We start from the raw sequence: 14,500 nt of genomic DNA on the forward strand, positions 1-14,500 counted from the left end.
CTTTAGCCCCAGTTGATGTAGTGCCTTTATAGGGTATTTCCTCCTGTCTGAGGCTTTACAGACACGTGAGACCAAACCTCTCTTCTGATCTGAAATATTGCAGGTGCTCAAGGTGCACACCCTCCCTGCACCATTTTCTCAGGTGCATTCTTTTCTTGCCCTGGATCCAGGTGGGAGTTTTTGAACTCCCACCTGGAGTTCAAAGGCCTGATGCAGCCCAGGTTGACCTGGTGGTAAGCTGAGATCTGGGCAGTGGTTGGCCGGAAAAGGGCCCTCGGCTGCAGCCAGCCCTGTGCTGAGCCAGCTGACCTCTCACCAGGCAGCACAAGGGGAGCTGAAGGGGAAAGGGTCCCCCTGGAACCTCTCCCCAGGTGCCTGCCAGCTGTCCTGTGGACCAGGGGCTAGAGGCAGAAGCCAGGTCTCCAGAGCGTCATGATCCCTCTCCTCAGGTACTGGCTGCCCACTCACCAGCTAGTGTCTGTGTCTCGTTCTGTCCCCACGATGCGCAAAGGCTCATCAGCAGTCTTGGGTGTAGAAAGCCAAGGGCTCCAAAGGAAAGGGAACCCAGGAAACCGAACACAGTTCCCAGGAAGTGCCTCGGCCCCGCCTAAGGGCTCCTCAGCCCGCTCTGGAAGAGAGCTCTGCGGAACGGTCCTGTGGTTCTGTGCCCTTGCTGTCACCCTAAACGCCTTCTGTCTTCATTAGGAAGAGTGCTGAGACTCCATCACCTAAGCCTTTATTCCATGTGGCTTCTCTGCGTGGCTCATTTTTAAAAGGATTTTTAAAGCTCCTTTCTGGGTATGTCCTCTCCCGTTAAAAGTACAAGAGGGTATCAGCACCAGGGGGCACTTGGAGCGTCGCTCGAGGATGTGAGCAGCGAGTGAAGATGTGCCACGTGTGTTGGGGCTGGGTCTTTCCCCCTGCCCAGAGCACGCCCCTTTTCTCCACCGTCCAGGCCCTCCCAGCTGTGGCCACTGCTGGAGACGCTGCCCTTGGGAGTGCACAGCCATGACTGGGTCTCCTTAAAGGAGAGGAGACACTTGGCTGTGTCCCTTCTTCATCAGCTGCTGTGCTGCAGATGTAGGGCTTTTTTCCTACGTTACTTGGAAGCGTGCCCTTTTGTGTCCATATTTGGAGATGAAGGCTGAGGTGCAGGAGAGGCCCCTGAATTCTGTGGGGACTATGCGGGGAAGGAGGAGGTGGGAGTGGGTGCTGGGCTCGTGTGCAGGTGTGAGGGCTCGGGTGTCCGTCAGGCGGGATGGCCTGCGGCAGAGGGTGACAGGTGACACCCGAGACACCGCATCTCCCAGCTGGAGGACCGCAAGGGTAGAGCACCTCCCTGCTCGATCTCTGTCTTTAATCTGTGGCTCATTCTTTTACACATTCCTCAGACAAGGCTATATCAAAGCCAAACTGTGACCCACAGTACTGAGTGTTTATTACACCCAGGCCTGGCTCTCGGCTCTGCCTGAGAGCCAGGACCGTCACTGCCCCTCCTCCTTGAGTGGGGAAAGTGATGCTTCACGCCCGTGGTGGCTCCAGGGGGTGGACCTCAGTCACTCCCACCACCGCCCCCACTGTTGGCGGCTCATTCTTCCGGCAGGGATGGTGCCAAGAACCAGGCACCCAGCTAGCAAACGGCATGGTCTGTGCCTCGAGGGTGCTGGTCGCACATGTGTGGGCTCCACCCAAAGAAGGTCTCCATAAGGGGCAAGCCCCGTGTGGTGGGGGTGCTGTTGGTACTGCTGCCAGGGCACAGTACACCCCCTCCAAATCGTGGGGCACTTCACCTGGGCAGGCAGCAGACGCGCCTGCCTGCACACCCCCAGAAAGACGGGATCTGAGCCTCAGGAGGCTGGGACGGGACTGCCTCTGGCCAGGACCAGCTGGTTTATATGTAACTATCTGGAGAGCATGGCAGCACGTAGAGCAACAGAGCAAGAAGTGATCTCAGCTACTCAAGAGGCACAGGGAAAGCTTCTCGTCGCATCCATACTCATATTAAGTTGTGACACTTCCTTTCACTCCCTCTGAGCTTGTAGCTGGTTCTGTTTTCCCCTGGGAAGTGAGCCCACCTCTTTCCCCACCTTCCTCCACTAAGAAAGGGCTGCAGTTCAGGCAACAGTGAGTGGTGGAAAAAATAATTAATTGGACAGATGATATTTTAGCTTTTTAATTAGCTCTCCCCCTAGACTTAGCTGTTTAAAAAACATACATCTAGCTTCACAGTTGGGAACTTCTGTAAGTAGTACACAGAGGAGGGAGTGGTGCTTCTGTGACTTTAGTAGGTTTAAAAAGATGGACTCAAAGCAGTTGTACACATTTTTCGGTGTAAATTTTAAAACTGGAGTTGTGGGATTTTTGATTGAGGTATTTTGGGGTAACTTTCATCCATTTCAACGTAATGGCCCAGTATGATGTGATCCTTCTTGATACTTATCACTGCTTGTCAATAGAAGTACAGTGTCCAAAGTGGGGTGGATGCTCTGCCAGCTCCAGTACCAGTGAAGCCACGTGTCCAGTCCTGGCCCCTCCCTACAGCAGGAGGCATCCACCAGTCGGGGGTCTAGGAGGCAAGGACAGTGGGTCCACATGGAAAGCGAATGATAGAAGGGGCAGCTGGGGAGACGGGTAGTGAGTGTGGCGCCGTGCTGGCCCGGGGCAGGGGCGTGGCAGTGGTCTCTGGTCCTCCTCCCCGCTGCTGGGCACGGTGCAGGTCACCCTCAGGTGCCTCACCTCAGGGGAGGGGATTTCCAGCACCAGAGAGAGCTGCCCAGAGTGGGCACAGGACACCTTCAAAAGCAGGGGACACTGCCTACTGCTAACCGTCTTGGTGGGCAGGGGGCAGCATTGGGCAGGACAGTCTTCCTGCAGCTCTGATCTTGACTAAGGAAGAGCAGAAAATGGCCGGGGATCAAGGCCCTGGTCCCAGGGCCTGGCCCCTGGCAGGTGCTGTAACCAGAATGAAGATGCTGTGTCCAGAGGAGGGCTTACCCTCCCCCCAGCCGCTTCCTCTTGTGCCCGCTTCCACGGAGTTTGTGACAGGGACATCTGTGTCAAAGAATCTGGAAAGATCGCTGTTTGACATTTTGTTGTTGTTGCCACCATTAACACTATCTTGTGTTTTTTCAGTTAAGAATCTTTAGGAGAAAAATCTTTAATCTTCCTGGAAACTGCATCCATAGCCCTTGGTTAACATCACACTTCTTCTCCATCCCTTTTGTGACAGTAAAGCAGATCTTTTTGATTACTTTAAAAATCAAGATTTTGTTTTACACAAAGCATGCTTGAAACACCTTTTTTACAAATGAAATGAGCTAATTCTGAGTTCTAAAATATTAAGTATGACCCCCAAAATTATTATTCAATCCAGATATCTAATCATGTGTTTTTTTATTTCTTCAACAAAGTGACTACACTCAGCAGCTTTGAAATATAGTAAGATGCACTGCATTTGCTTCTCTCTGGTGCTTTCTTTGCAGGGGAGGGCTGGTGCAGGAGGGGATGGTAGAACAAAGGAAACCAGGGACTGCGTGTGGGATCTGTTGCCAGAAGTAAATAATAGCAGAGGTTAGGCAGAGCCTGGGAACCGCCCCAGGGATTCTCCTGAAAGTGAAGAGGGATGGCAGGTAAGGAGACCCGGGGGGCCACAAGCACATTCTACCACCTGAGCCTTCTCAACCGCTGCTGTTCCTGGGGGAGTCAGAGGCTCCTGGGGTCCTCCTTTCTCTCACCTCCCATCTTTTGCCTGTGGGGGCACAGGAGCCCCACTATCAGAGGTTGAACTGTGCAGCCTGCAGGGTCTACTGCTGCCATCGGCACTGCCCTGTCCTCCCCTTCCTCAGAAGGTTCTGGAATCAGGCATACGACTGGGATGAGCATTTACTGCCAGAAGGCAGGTCCCTGGGAGCAAAGTGAGAGATGGGAGGAAAAGTGCCCACAAGTGTAGCAGGCATGTGTGGGGCATCAGCAGAGCAAACCTGGGCTTGAGTGGTACTCTAGGAGGCCAAGGAGTGGGAATTGTTTTCATTAACATAGAAGATCTTTATATCATGAGGTGTTGGATGCCACTTGCCAGGGTTCTTTTTATACTTCATTAGAGGAGGATAAAAGATTTTGAGGAGCATGTGTTTAACCTCAATAACCTAAAATAAGAATGAAAACTTTTTACAGCACATCGTGGTAATGTTTTAAGTTTTTTCATAAGCCAAAACTAACTTTTAAACACAATTTTAAAGTTTCCATGATATCTTTGCTTGCCACATCTTTCATTAAGTGTTGGAATTACCTTTGCTAAATTGTTTTGTTGACCTCTCATGATCATTTTTTATTATCAGTGACTTTCCTCCCCCATCAACTGTATATCTTCCTTCCGATTTTCCTTTCTACATCACGGCCTCTTACTCCTCCCTCTGTATGCATCTCCTCTCCTTTTTCTTCCCCTCCTTTTATCTCCCCACCTCCCTCTCCACTTTCCTTTGGTGAGCCCTGGACTCGCTCCCTGACTGTCCTCTCCAGATTCAGAGGGGCCGGTCTTGTCCCTGCCTCTTGGTGACTATCATCACCACACCGTGGGAATCATTGCGATTCAATAGTAGAAGGGGTGGGAGATGTGAACATTTGTATCGAAGACATCGTGAGGGTAGAGACACCCCAGAAAGAGGTTTGTCTTCAACACAGATGAAACAAAAACCCCTTTATAGTTGAGAATGGATATCAGAATTTAATTGACTAATCCTAGGGGCCCCACCTTCCATGCCATATTTCCTGAACTCTCATCGTGTCCCCTGGTGGTGTGGCTTTCTTTGAGGTTCACAGTAATACTTGGTCAAACAGTAATACTTGGTCAAACAGCCACTCTCTGATTTGAGAGATAGGACAGCAGAGGAAAGTGGACTAAAAGCCATTCATTAAATAAACTTTTATGAACTCTTCTGAACCATTAGACACGGGATGTAAGCAAGGACAGCCTTTCCCATCAGGGACTGTCAAGTTGTGGGAGAGACACACAGAGATCTCGTGTGACCAGAGTAATAATAGTATGTAAAAAAAGAAAAAAGGAACAGTAAGCATATTTTCTCACTCACAAATAGGGCAGAATGTTTTTGAAGGAATGTTAATGGGGGATCAGAGAGAGGTCAGGTGTGGATACTGCTTCACAAAATGAACCGGCTTCCTGCTTGAAACAAACCTGTGTCACACGGGCCCACCTTGGGCCAAAGGCTCTGGGATTTGCCCCTGGGAGAGTCTTGGGGTCAACAGGCAAACGTCCGACAGTTCTGCCTCTGTTTAACCGCCCTGACACTACGGGGCAGGTGAAATGATTCATGTTCAAGTTTGTGCTCCAAGGAGAGACAGTCCATCTGGAGGAAGTAACTGCTTCTGAGGAAGCCAGAGAGCTGGACACTGGTCTCCTCCGCACAGATCCTGTCTGGGGGCAGCAGCTGACCCACTAACCCGGGCCCCCTCCCTCCCCATCCCAGGAACTGAAAAAAGGTTGGGTAAGATCTCTCTTTCAAGCCAGATGGTAGCAGTGGCTTTCTATCCAGTCACCATCCACGAAGTCAGAATGTCTACAGACCACGAGTAAACAACCCCACAAATGGACACTCACTGCCAGCCAGATAAGTGTATTCATGAGGATAACAGAATGAAATATTTAAAAACCCAGAAAGATTGTTGTCCTGCTGTAGACTGTGTAAGCGCTGGGAAGGGTAGGCGGCTTTGTCTGTTTCCAAGAGTGTTAGAATGAAAAATAACGACGCGGCCCTCCCACAATCTGCCCACCTCTCTTGAGCCTCTCCGTGTCCGACCAGCGGAGGGCAGCAGAGGACGCCGCGTGCGCTTCTGCCGTCTCAGCACACAGAGCACTGGTTCCCCCGCGGTGCAGAGTTAGGGTCGCACAGTGTTCCAGGCCCAGTGGATGCCGCAGCAAGAGAGACACACAAGGTCTCTACTGATACAAGCTAAGAGAGAGAGCAATAAGCAAGTCACACCCACAGATGACTTCCTGGGGGCAGGGATGGAAAAGGAACTCGGGACAGAATTCCACACTTGTTGCCCCTGCAAACGTGTGCCAGGTGCTTAGCAGGCCCAGGCCCTTGTGGGGGCAGGTGACAAGATAAAGACTCCTGCCGTCCTGAAGTCGGGGGAGAGGGTTGGACCCAGTAAACCAAAAAGTGCTTGTACAGTGTTTGTACAGATACTTAGTTCTACAGACAACAGGACAGTTCGGGTTTGATGGGTGCTGAGGCTAGGCTGAGGGGGTTCTGTTTGGAGTAGGTTCCAGGGAAGGGTCGGCGCAGCAGCTCCAGGGGCCCAGCCAGCCCCACCCTCTGCCAGACTGTGCTGAGGTCACGGGGGGCAGCTGCGCCTGGGCCTTTTGGGAAGAGTAGGGGTCTTGGGCGGAACAGGCTGTGGCGGAGGGGACGGGGGCCCAGAGAGGAGGCCAGCTCAGCAGGACAGGGAAGGTGCCCTCTGGGAAAGCTGAGGGTGTTGGAGCAGAACCAGCAGAGTTGTTGTCGGAGTGCTACCAGGCCCCGGAGGGCGGCAAGTGGTTCCCGGCTGTGGGGAAGGGAGGGGCTAAGATGGAAGGTGGGGCGGGAGAGGGAAGCCGAACTGTGGGGCCCTCGCAAACAAGCTGCCGTGGTCCCGTAGGTGGTCTCAGCTTCCAGAACCCTCCCCTCCTCTGGGATTCCCCCAGGGACCAAGGCAAGGCTTGACTTCTGACTGGGACTTCTGAGGATGTGAAAATGAGACTCCTTCTGCTTTCATCTTGGCCACAGCCCCAAGAGGCCAAGGACAGCGAAGCATCCTGACCCTGCGGAGTTGTTGGGCTCAGCATGGGACCCCAACACCCTGTGGAAGTTTCCAGAGGGTTGCCCAGAGTTCTCAGCGTGTCCCCTCTGTGTCCCTGCAGCCTCGGCTGGGCAGCCTGCAGCATCTCAGGAAGCTTCTCCCCACCGCAGTGACCATGGTAGAGCAGGAACAAAAGACAGGATGCTGCAGGGCCTGGCTGTCCAGGCCAGAGACCCGACCACAGGGTGGCCCTGAGGAAGTGAGAAGGAAGGTGTTTCCTGTGAACCCTGGATCCTGCTGGGGGGTCCTGGGGGTCCTGTGCAGAGTGATCCATTGTGACAGCCTCTGCAGGGGGATGTGCTCTGAGGCTGTGGGGCTGCAGGCTGGGCACAGGCTCCACCCTGAATGTGCCTGATCCCTCTGTGGGCCTTGGTTTCTGGGAATAAAGGACCTGCCTGACTTTACAGAGATCACCACGAAGACATCAGGGTGTGACACGCGGGCACTGCTGCCCCTGTTAATGACCCTGGGCTCGGTAGGCGGAGGGACGATTCCAGTAACAGTGGAGGTCAGCCGTCCCAGGCCTCCTGCTCTCAGGCCTGTGGCCTGGTATGCGCCAACCTCCCTGGAAGCAGAAGGCCAGGTAAAGGATGGAACATGCAGGGCGTGTTCCAGGAAGAGGCCAATCTTTCTAGTGTGAAAAGTGAGACCCCTAAAAGATGAGATCCCAGCCATGGGGGATTCCATGTTCCCTCTTCTTGCAAGTCATGCACCCCACCTCCAAGCAGCAGCAGGACCCAGTGGAGACAGAGTCCAGCTCCAAGTGGGGTGAAGGGAACCAAGGGATTTCAGGTCCAAGGGATATGGGGAGGGGGATGACATCCAGGGGATCCCTATCTTAGGAGCAGAACAGGTGTAGGAAACCAGTCCGGAGCGCCCCAGCCCAGCTCTGCAGGAGTTCCTTTCTTCTAAATCTGTGTATTTCACCAGACACCCCTGCTTGTGGAGTACCCCCTTCCTTTTAGTAACAGGGAACACTTGCTGCTAAAAGATTCACTTGTGTGCACATCTCAGGGCACAAGAGAAGGTGCTCAAAACATGGAGATGGATAGAGGATGCCCAGGCGGCTTAAAGCCGACTGTGGATGTGCGGGTGCTTTCAGAAGAGGGACTGCTTCCAAAAGGCTTTCACTCAGTATTAGCACAGTTCTGCTCACCAGCTACCACCAGAAGCCACAGTAGAAAACAGGAGGCTCCAGGGTGCGTCCCCGGCAGCTGCACCGTTGTGCCTCTCATAGAAGATGCCCGAGGGCTCCGGTGTCTCCACATCTTTGACAACACGTGCTGTCTTTGTCTTTTTGATAGTAATTATTCTAACAGGTATGAGGTCTTGTGGTTTTAATTTGCATTTTGCTGATGATTGCAATGTTAGCTTCCTCCCCTTACCCCCATGAATGAATGAAAGAAAGATGCTCAGTCGGTCTGACTCTGCAACCCCATGGTCTGTCCATGGAATTCTCCAGGCAAGAATACTGGAGTGGGTTGCTATTCCCTTCTCCAGAGGATCTTCCCGATCCAGGGATCAAACCTGAGTATCCTGCATTGCAAGCAGATTCTTTACCATCTGAGCTACAGTTGCCTCGTACCTGTTGGCTATTTGTATGTCTTCTTTGGAGAAATTAAAAATAGAACTACCACATGATCCAGCAATTTTACTTCTGGGTATTTATCCAAAAGAGTTGAAATTAAGATCTTGAAATGACATTAACACTCCCATGATGACTGTAGCATTGTTTACAACAGCCAAGATGTGGAAACAACTAATGTCCACTGACAGATGATTGGATAAAGACAATGTGGACTATACATTGTTGATGAAAAATGAATCGATGGTTAATCTAAGAAAGAAATGGAGATTTTTAGTCAAACCAACATGAGGATTATAACCCAGGAGACAGTCTTTCAGAGAGCTCTGAGGAGTGTTCCCCCTGTTAGAGGGAAACACAGTTGCACACATTGTTGAGACAAAGGATCACATGTCATGGTAACATATGGACAGTTGACACAGTCCAACCAGGTGAGCACAGGTCATCGTGACTCCTTACAGGATTGATGTTATCTCCTGAAGACTGACCCTGATGGTGCCAGGAGGAAACTGCTTTTTCTTGGCAAGCAGGCTTCTAAAGGATGTGGTTAATGAATAATGCAGATACACCATGCACGCTAAAGAGGGTGAGGGCCCAGTCCGGAAGACTGAGAATCTTATGTTTAAATTTTTTCTTGTTCTTCTTTCAAAATAATTTTTGTTTCATCAACATAAGATGCAATGTTAGTGTTTGAAAAGAAGGATATTCCGCAACAGTGCAATTGTGGCTGAACTTTGAGGACCTTATGCTTAGTGGAAAAGGTCAGTTTTTATTCCAGTCCCAAAGAAGGGCAATGCCAAAGAATGTTCAAACTACCGTACAACTGGGCTCATCTCATATGCTAGCAAGGTAATGCTCAAAATCCTTCAAGCTAGGCTTCAACAGTACATGAACTGAGAACTTCCAGATGTACAAGCTGGGTTTAGAAAAGGCAGAGGAACCAGAGATCAAATTGCCAACAACCACTAGATCATAGAAAAAGCAAGGGAATTCCAGAAAAACATCTACTTCTACTTCATTGACTATGCTAAAGCCCTTTGAATGTGTGGGTCACAACAAACTACGGAAAATTCTTAAAGAGATGGGAATATCAGACCACCTTACCTGCCTCCAGAGAAATCTGTATTCAGGTCAAGAAGCAACAGTTAGAACTGAACATGGAACGATGGACTGGCTCAAAGTTGGGAAAGTAGTATGACAAGGCTGTATATTGTCACCTGCTAATTTAAATTCTATGCAGAGAACATCATGAGAAGCGCTGGGCTGGAGGAAGCACAAGCTGGAATCACGATTGCCAGGAGAAATATCAACAACCTCAGATATGCAGATGACACCACCCTTATGGCAGAAAGTGAAGAAGAACTAAAGAGCCTCTTGATGAAAGTGAAAGAGGAAAGTGAAAAAGTTGGCTTAAAGCTCAACATTCAGAAAACTAAGATCATGGCGTCTGGTCCCATCACTTCATGGCAAATAGAAGGGGAAAAGTGGAAGCAGTGACAGATTTTCTTTTCTTGGGCTCCAAAATCACTGCAGATGGTGACTGCAGCCATGAAATTAAAAGATGCTTGCTCCTTGGAAGAAAAGCTATGAGCAACCTAGACAGTGTATTAAAAAGCAGAGACATTACTTTGCCAACAAAGGTCCATCTGGTCAAAGCTATGGCTTTTCCAGTAGTCATATACAGATGTGACAGCTGGACTATAAAGAAGGCTGGGCCCCACAGAATTGATGCTTTTGAATCATGGTGCTGGAGAAGACTCTTGAGAGTTCAAACCAGTCAATCCTAAAGGAAATCAACCCTGAATATTCACTGGAAGGGACTGATGCTGAAGTTGAAGCTCCAGTACTTTAGCCACCTGATGGAAAGAGCCAACTCGTTAGAAAAGACCCCGATGCTAGGAAAGATTGAGGAGCAGTAGGAGAAGGGGATGACGGAGGATGAGATGGCTGAATGGCATCACCAACATAATGGACATGAGTTTGAACAAACTCTGGGAGATGGTGAGGAACAGGGAAGCCTGGCATGCTGCAGTCCATGGGGTCACAAAGAGTTGGACATGACTTAGTGACTGAACAATAACAAAAATGCTTAGTGACATAAGTCACACATAGAAAGGCAGACTCCACTTATAGGAGAGCAGTTCCCCACCCTGGGGCAGGGTGGAAGGGTTCAGGGCCAACATGGCAGGGCCCCTAGTACCCTCGTTCCTGATGCCCTGGGACCTGTACACGAGGTTTCTTCACAACATGTGATGCTCTAGCCTGATGCTGAGAAAAAACCCTGCATTTTACTTTTTTTTTCTGATTGAAGTTCAGAGGGTAGAAGAGGGGCTTCAATCCCTGAGTCTCCCAGGAGCTCAGCCACCAGGCAGTGGTCCCCCAGCACCTCCCTCTCCCCAGGCTTTCCCCCCACCTCATAGGAAGGAGGGGAGGAGGTTGGCGGGACTTCCCGACCCAGGGAGTGGGGTCTGTTAATACAGACTCAGTTGGCTGGAACTGATGCTTTATTGCGTAGAACAACTAATTTGAGAACATCCTCACCTGCACCCTTTTCAGGCATCTCTTGAACAGGGGGCCCTTGGATCCTCCCTGACCCCAACTTCCCTTACATGGACTGCAAACCTCTCCAAGCCCAGAGGCTGTTCATTTCTCTTTCTAAAGTTGCATTCACTCACTAGCAGCAAGGAGCCCCCTTTCCTGCTGGATCCTTTCAAGACCACATGGATCCTTTCAAGACAACAATCGAACTGTGGCCAGCACCCCTCTGGGGACCAATGGACTAGCGGGTGTTGTTGGGTCACCCTCCCAGGGAACACCCTCACTTAGTAACAGCCTATTAGACTGGGTCCTCGTGGAAGGGGCAGCAGGGAGACTCAGGACCACCCCCCTCAAGGGTTTCCTGGAACTTCTGTGTATGTCACCTTTCACGGCAGATAGAAAGTGCAGTGGCAGGTAGAGTTAAGGCTGCTAGTCAGCTGACCTTGAGATGGCAAGACTGTCCTGGGTCATCTGGGTGGGGTGGTGTAATCACAGGAGTCTTTCCCAAGTACATTCACAGAGGAGTATGTGACTATGAAAGACTGTGATAGGAACCACTGCTGGCTTTGAAGATGGAAGTGACCAAAAGCCATGGAATATAGACAAGCTCCAGGAAGAAGCTGGGGAAGGCATGAAAATGGAATCTTCCCCCAGAGCCTCCAGAAAGGAAACACCCCCCACAGACACCTTGGTTTTAGCTCAGTGAGACCTGCACCAGACTTCTGCACCAGGTCAGGAAGACAGCATGTCTGTATCGTCTAGGCCACCTAGCTGGAGGGAATTTGTTACAGCAACAACAGGAAACTACCAGAGTGGGGACTTGAGGCCCGAGAGTGCTTATGAGGGCAGTTGGGACATTTGGGGTTTTCTCAATAAATATGGGGGGCTTCCCAGGTAGTACTAGTGGTAAAGAGCCTCCTGTCAATGCAGGAGACCTAAGAGACCTGGGTCTGGTTCCTGTGTTGGGAAGATCCCCTGGAGGAGGGCACAGCAACCCACTCTATTATTCTTGCCTGGAGAATCACATGGACAGAGGAGCCTGTTGGGCTACAGTGCATAGGATCACAAAGAGTCAACCATGACTGAAGTGACTTAGCATGCATGCATGCATGCAATAAATATGGCTTTGACAGGTGTTCAGCACATTATTTCTGTGGCCTCCCGGAAGAACAGAATGAGCAGGTTTTAATGGAAGAAGCTGGAATCGGGGGATGGGTCACACGAGGGCATCTGGCTTTGTGGCCTCCAAATACACAGAGGTCAGCATGGGTACTGCCTTCTGTGCTTCCAGCTCAGCAACGCGAGCTCCAACTTCTCCTTGTGGTTGGGAGGAGAGTGAGCAAAGTGACGGTTAAACAGAACTGTGCAGGTGGTAAAGCTACATGACATGGATATTGTCTCAGGTGAAGCCTTTGGACTTAGCCCATCTGAGTTTATCTGTCACCTAAACAAAGGATGGTGGTACAGGACAGGTGGCCTGTGATCTGGTACAGGAAGAGCCCTGACCTTAAAATGCAGCCTGCTGGGACAGAGGCGCATGCCAGGCTGGAGGCACGGATGGCAGTTTGGAAGAGCCTGGAAGACGGATCTCTCTCCAGGTTTTGAACCACCTGGCCCAGGGCCCCTCCAGTCTTTCCAACCCCGTACCATTTTCCCTAGGCTGACCCTGCATTTAGGGAGGTGGAGGCAGGGCCTGGCATTGTGTTGACTGGCCACATGCCTGCAAGACGAAGTGGTTCTCATGGGATAAGAAAAAACTGGGCCTTGGAACCAGGACCTTTGAACTGAAGCCAAGCTCTGTTGTTCACTGAGTTTGCAAATAAATTATGGATTCTCCTTGACCCCTCAGTTCATCGCCTTTTATGGAATGATGAAGAACTACCTCACAGTGTGACTGTAAGGGTCTTGTCACAACACCCAACGGGTAACTGTTTCCCAGATGCTAGCACCTGCCAGGCTCTTGATCTGCATTATCAAACAGGAAAGGGTCTAGGGAAATGCTCTTGAGAGTACTGTGTTCTTCTGGGGCTGCTGTAGCGAATTACTAAAATATGGGTGGCTTAAGATGACAGAAATGTATTCACTCACAATTCTGGAGGCCACAGGTCTGAAGTCAAGATGTTGGCAGAGCCACACTCCCTCCAGGGACTCTGAGGAGAGTCTGTTCTTTGCCCTCTTCTAACTGCGGTTGGTGGCTGGCAGCCCTTGGCCGGCGGTCACAACACTCAGTTTCTGCCTCTGCCTTCATTTTACCTTTTCTTCTATGTGTGGCAACACTCCCCCGCCTCTCTCATATTTAAAAACAATTGTTGACAAAGTCTTTTATATATATGTATATGGGCTTTCCTCATAGCTCAGTTGGTAAAGAATCTGCCTGCAGTGCAGGAGACCGGGGTTCAGTTCTTGGGTTGGGAAGATCCCCTGGAGAAGGAAATGGCAATCCACTCCAGTACTCTTGCCTGGAGAATCCCATGGACAAAGGAGCCTGGCAGGCTACAGTCCATGGGGTCGCAAGAGTTGGACACGACTTAGTGACTAAACTACTACTATTTATTTATTTTTGACTGCACTGGGTCTTCATTGCTGTGTGCAGGCTTGCAGCGAGCCGGGGTTACTCTCCGGTTGCAGGGAGTGGCTCCAGAGTACATGGGCAGCAGTTGTGGTACACAGGCTTTGTTGCTCTGCAGCATGTGCGATCTACCCAGACCAGGGATCGAACCTGTGTACCCTGCACTGGAAGGTGGATTCTTTACTACTAGGTCACAAGGGAATCAATCTCCTGCTTCTCTTTTATAAGGACATTTGTTATTGGATTTAGGGCCCTCTTGGACAATCTAGGGCCATCTCTCCCTATCATGATCCTTAAGTTAATCACAACTGCAGAGACCACTTTTCTTAATGAGGTAACATTTACAGGCTCCAGAAATTAGGAATTGGGACCTAATATCTTTGGGTGGCCACTATTCAGCAAGCCTATGACAGTCTATCCTCTGGTCCCTAAAGATTCATGTCCATCCCAACTGAAAAATATAGTCACCTTGTTCCAACATCTTCCAAAGTCTCAACCCATTCAGTATCAATTCAAGTTGAAAATCTCAATTAAATCTCATCAGCTCAAAAGTCTTCAATTAAAACATCTAAATCAGATATTGGTAAGACTATGGATGTGAACCATCCTGGGGGAATATACCTCTCCTCCTCTGGACCTGTGAAACTAGAAAATAAATTATTGATTCTGGCACAGAATAATAGTTATAGAAATTCTCATTCCAAAAGGTGGAAAAGGGGGCCACTGATCCAAAGTCCTTTGGAAACTCAGCAGAGCAGCTTCCATTAGGGTCAAGGTCTGGGAGTAGTCCTCTGGGGCTTGAGGTTCCATCCTCTGGTTCATGGCTCAGACACCAGGGATTAGGATCTATTATCTTTGAAAGAAAGTGAAAGTGTTAGTCGCTCATTCATGCCCCACTCTTTGCGACCCCATTGACTCTAGCCTGCCAGGCTGCTCTGTCTGTGGGATTC

The sequence above is a fragment of the Bos grunniens genome, chromosome 28 (assembly GCF_055505025.1).
Source record: "Bos grunniens cultivar Pamir isolate PY7600 chromosome 28, Bosgru_T2T1.0, whole genome shotgun sequence".
Lineage (NCBI taxonomy): Eukaryota > Metazoa > Chordata > Mammalia > Artiodactyla > Bovidae > Bos > Bos grunniens.